This window comes from Thunnus albacares, chromosome 5 (assembly GCF_914725855.1).
Source record: "Thunnus albacares chromosome 5, fThuAlb1.1, whole genome shotgun sequence".
Lineage (NCBI taxonomy): Eukaryota > Metazoa > Chordata > Actinopteri > Scombriformes > Scombridae > Thunnus > Thunnus albacares.
In genome coordinates, this window is record NC_058110.1 from 23,155,962 (window position 1) to 23,161,657 (window position 5,696).

Below are 5,696 nucleotides of genomic sequence, written 5' to 3' on the forward strand. Positions count from 1 at the left end.
CAGAAATGATTCTCTAAACTTCATGCCTTGTAGTTTTAGCACATTTGGGGCCTCTCCTGAGAGATGTCCTCATGTTGCAGGCAGAGACCAAATGGCCTGTTCCCCCACAGTAGTTGACCTCTCTTTTCTCCCTCTGGGGCTAGAAACCCTCAGTGCAGTAATGGCTCTCAGCCTGCGAGATAATGTCATCTGACACGCACTGATTTGGGAGAAGTAATTTCACCCCACACTGTTGTAATTTCTCATTCATGCATGTTTGAATGGTGACTTATGCCACTACTAATTGCCCAGGCCCACTGACTGCAACCCTGCCTCGCAATAATCTACCTAATGGGCACTTTCTCCATTTCACACTAGCAATATTGAATTAAAGTTTAAAGTTGAATACATTCTGTTTATTATTTGTTCTCAGAGCAGAGTGAAGTCATTCTTGCCTCAGTTCTTTTGACGAAAGCGTAGACTTAATATTCTGCGGGGTGTTCATTAAAGCTGATGCCAGTGATAGTGACATCATTGTCTACTTGGGGCCCCCTAATGCTGGAGGCGTTAATGTTATCTGTCCATTGTGTGATACATTGTCCCGATCTTCTGCCTTTGTTTAAACAGGTGGATTGAGTCTCGTAGTGTTTGTTGGGACCTTTATTAGGTCACAGAGGTATGTTTGAGGTGGTCTGAACTGATATATTGGATGCCTCAGTCCATTACTTGTTCATTTCATGAGTAATTTCACAAGGACTTAGTAGACAATATGAAATCATCCTATCACAGCATTATGTAATACAGTATATCAGCAAGAAACCCAGCAAAAAGTACATACAAATACAATGTACCAGATAATTATTTTCAGTCTTCTAATAATAGTGTTTTAGCAGTAACATACCTCACATGTGGCTAATGACCAATAAATGTTGTTGAGCTTCTCTAAATGATTTTTTTTTACTCAAATATGTTTTCTATCACCACACTGCTGCAGGTCCACAACATATAGTGAAGAGAGGAAGTCTTTAAAGTAAACCAGTAAAGGCAGGGTGCTGTGGCTCTGTGGGGGGCTACATGTTTGCGACCCAAACGCAATGTGGGTAAAGTGACTCCCCACCTGTGTCTTGTAAAGTCTTTCCAGGGTGTAGTTAAATGGTATGTCTGCTGAGTGCTTGCAGCCCTACAGTACAACAGTTTTTGGCTTATGGCTATGAAACTGCAAAATGTTAAATTCTGCAAGACTCCTGCATTGAATATTTAATACATTTAATTCAGGTGCAATTTCAGTAAATATAGCCAGTCTTCACCTAATGCCACAAACCATTATAAAATGGGTTATTTTTGATATCATTTTCATGATGTGAATTTAAATAAGATGTTATGTTATGAATAAAGAGTAGTAAGTATACAGTACATTAAATGTGGGACATGTGGAAGCATTTTGGCAAGATTACATCTCCACTGTCCATGATCATGAATGCATAGAGCTGTAAATACAAATCTACTCAGCTCTATCCACCTAATCCCTATGCCATGGAAATGGCAAGGGAATTTAAAGTATGTAGTTAAGATTGTGTAAAGCAATTTAACACTTACAGCACAACTCTGTAGACTTACCCTGTTCTCCCTGTTTTACTTGATGTAAATCAAGTTCATCTGAAAGTGAAAATGTATATTACCTCTTAAGGGAAAAGCTGATATTTAAGGAAATCATTTTATTTTTTTTACCTTTCATCATCATTTATAGAAAGAAAAAAAAATCATGAAATTCATAATGAAATTCTCCTGATTGCTGAGAAAAGTATAGAGTCAAGACCCTCTGGACATCCACCGTATTATCACAGAGTTGTACCGTGGTAATCATTTGAGCCAGTCCCACCTCCTTGTCATTTCTTACATTTCTTGGAACACACAAGATAGCTCCCAGAGGCAAAGGCTGATTGTAACATCTTTTATTATGCCTATACAGCAGTTTTTACTGTGCCTCACACCTAGGGACCTTTAAGCTGTGTACTTCCCAAACTATTTGAAACAGTGACCCTTCTAAAGCCTATTACATCTCTGGTGGAAGCTGAGCCACTAGTTGAGAACATAGCCATTGAGTAAGCATTTAAGAAACTGCTATGGCCTTCTGCACCCACTTGTTTGGATCAAGCCAAGCATGGTGGCCAAGAAAAGTTCCCGTCTTCACACCAGGAAGGATGTGACTGCTGATGCATGCCAGATGAGGAGACATTAGGCAGAGCTGCGAAGCAGCTGCAGCCATTTGTGATATAGGAAAATATTTTATGCACAACATGTGGGTGTTAATAGTCTATGGTGAAATACCTTTCATTAATCTATGAAGATTAATCATACAAGTAATTTTTTCAACCAAAAAACCCCCGAAATTATTTTCCACAGCTTCTCAAATATTAAGATTTCCTGCTTTTCTTTGTCTTATAAGATTGCCCAATATAAAAGTGGGTGGCAGTTTTATACAACACGTAGGAATCTGAAAAGACAACCTTGAAAAAACAATGGATGATTAACTGGACTGCAGTCAGTAACTTTGAAAGTCTAGGACCATTTAAAGTCAGCCAATCTAAAGAAGAAAAAAAACCATTTCCAACCATTCGAGAAATTCCCCTTTTTTGTCCTTGGATATTGTTAATGGTTGCTGAGCTCCAACACTACCAGATTCGGGCTGAGGAAATCACATAGAGATCTATCCAAGACCCAGAAACAACTAACATTACAAGCAGTTTTCCCTTTGAACGAGTTCAATCTGGTGCTGCACTTCGTGTTGTCTAGACTTCATGTGCCTCCATGTGAAGTGCTAACAGACACAAAGCGTAACATTCAGGTATTGTTTTCCAAACTCTCAGACATTACATCATTCACTCCTAACATCAATTGTACATGAACTGCTTGTGGATAGGGTACAAAGATGAAACTAAGTGTAGGAGTGACGCCCACACAGAGCGGCCTTGTCAAAATAAATGAAAGTTGTACTGTCTTCTCAGGTTTCATTTTCCACTGTCATCATTGAACTAAAGAAAGATATGTCATTTTATTTCAACCCAAAATAGCTTCAAAAAGTCGAACTAAGGTGGAGCAGCATCACTTCAGTCTATGTTACCTCTACTGCAATTATATGGTTGTCATTAAAGTCACCCTATTGAAACACAGCGCCTGTCAGTGATGGGCTTTCATTGCTAATGTACTTTGACTCAAACAATATGTCACCTTTGGCACAAAGCATATGTAAAACACTTCAAAACCACAGTGTATCTGCTAATCAAGCCGTGCATCTCTCTGTGTCTAGAAAACCAGAGGCACAATCCAGGAGGAGCACTGCTGTAATAGCTTCAAAGCAGATGAGAGTTCAGAAATAATACAGCCAACTGAACTCAGAATATCATGCTGTTACCAATTCATGTTTTATCCCAGGACAAATTTTAGTGCCAGAAAATGATCTCAGACATAAACAAAAGAAGGGGAAATTTTGGATTTTCACTCTTTCAAACATGTTGCCTTTTAGCAAATGCACAGCATTGTTTAAAGGGCACTGATGACATTTCCCTTTTTCACCAAGTCATAAAATGAACTTGTCTCCTACACATTGTCATTATCCATGCCTGGGTAAGAATAATATACAGGTAGCTGTCAGTGACATCTAGGGGTGAAAATTTGTGCACTGCATGTATTTGATTGAATGCTGTCAACCCAGCCAAACTCAGCAAACCTATAAAGACTGTCAGCCTTTTCTTCAAGGCTTGCTGTCTCACAATTTTGGTTATTTTATAGATTCAAATAAAAGAAAAAAAAATCAATTCATACTGTACAAATTTTCTTCAGTTACTTGTGTCATATTCAGGGACCTGTTTGTTAGAGCAGCAATTTCTTGTGTAGAATGGCAGGCTAATGTTTAATTTGCATCCTAATGGCTTTCACTTAGCACACGAGCACAAGACCTGTCAAGGATTAGTCAAACACTTAGAGGTGACCACAAGAGCAAGAATACACAAAGTTATCAAACTGTAGTAATCCACTGATTGCTCAGCATTGTGGATGAACAAATAGTTTTTACTGATACCATACCAGCAGTGCTGGTTGAACTTTATAGCCGTTTTTGTGGCCATTTCTAATGATGGTGTTGTATTAGATTGCATTATCTCATCAGGTGTTTTTAATGTTTTGTCCCTCATTACATATGTGAACACTGCAATAAATCACAATATTATTATAATATACAATACAATGCCACTATTACAGCCTTAAAATCTACAATAGAGATGAGTGTACACCTCTCTGAAACACTGTCAATAAAACTGTAGGCTACATTAAACTTCAGACAGATTAGATACATTTATGGACTGGACTGGGTTGCATTAGATTTTTACTCAGTGGCACTGATTCAATAGGGCTGTAAGAGAAATTTAAAGGTGCTAAGTGTGTAAAAAGGGAATGCAGATGTAGTACCGGGTTATGATAACCAACCACCAAATTCACAACACCTTGTGAAATTATCATGCCCTCTTTATGTAAACAAATTAGACAAATGATTCAGAAATATGCCCTATGTGACCACATCATTAATTTAAATTATGAAAGTTAAGTTTCTGTGACAAATATTTGACAAGACGGCCTCAAGATTAACTAATAACGCAGGAGCCTTGACATTTTAATTGATTTTGTGATTTAGTGGTGCATATTCACAAAGAAATTTGCAAATTGTTATAGTATTTATATATATTAGAGCCTGACTGGTATATTGGTCAGCCGATATTGGCCTATCACAGATATATTGGTATCGGCGTATATATTGTCTGTTGACCATTTTTTAAAAAATTTATAATCATTTATGATTATGAAATTCCCATTGAAGTTTACTGTTTCAGTGCACAGATGTCATTTTATACAATAAAGTTTATTGTTAAACTGCAAAATATCCTGCCTCCATTACATATCTTTGTCACAAGTGTTTGATAACCACATTTGAGGGATCATTGCAAAAAAAAGTGCATATATGTATATATTCTGTATATATAAGATTATTGGCCAATATATCGATATTGGAATTTTTTTACTCCTAATAATGATATAGGCATCAGCCCCAAATATCCAGTATTGGTATATATATATATATAGGTATCTGGTGTGTGTGTGTGTGTATATATATATATATATATATATATATATGTGTGTGTGTGTGTGTGTGTGTGTGTGTGTGTGTGTGTGTGTGTGTGTGTGTGTGTGTATGTATATGTATGTATATGTATATGTATGTATGTATGTATGTATGTATGTATGTATGTATGTATGTATGTATACATATACATATATACACATATACACATACATACATACATACATACATACATACATACGTGTGTGTATATATATGTATATATGTATATGTATTACATATACATACACACACACACACACAGACATACATATTCTCCTCTCTCTCTTTTTTAAAAAAATATTATCGTAAATATTTATTCTATACTTTAATTTGAGCTTGAGCTCAAATAAGCCAAATTTCACTGCCTTCAATGTTGCTACCTACTAGTTAAAAAAGCTGTTCGCTTTGCCCGGTTGGTAGTTCAGCACACTCTCTGTGGTTCAGCCTTGCCGTGTGGGCTTGATAAAATGTTCAGTTCAATCAGAAATTAAAATCAAACTGTACCTTTAAGAAACAGCGTCATCGCCGCTGTTGCACTCTCGTC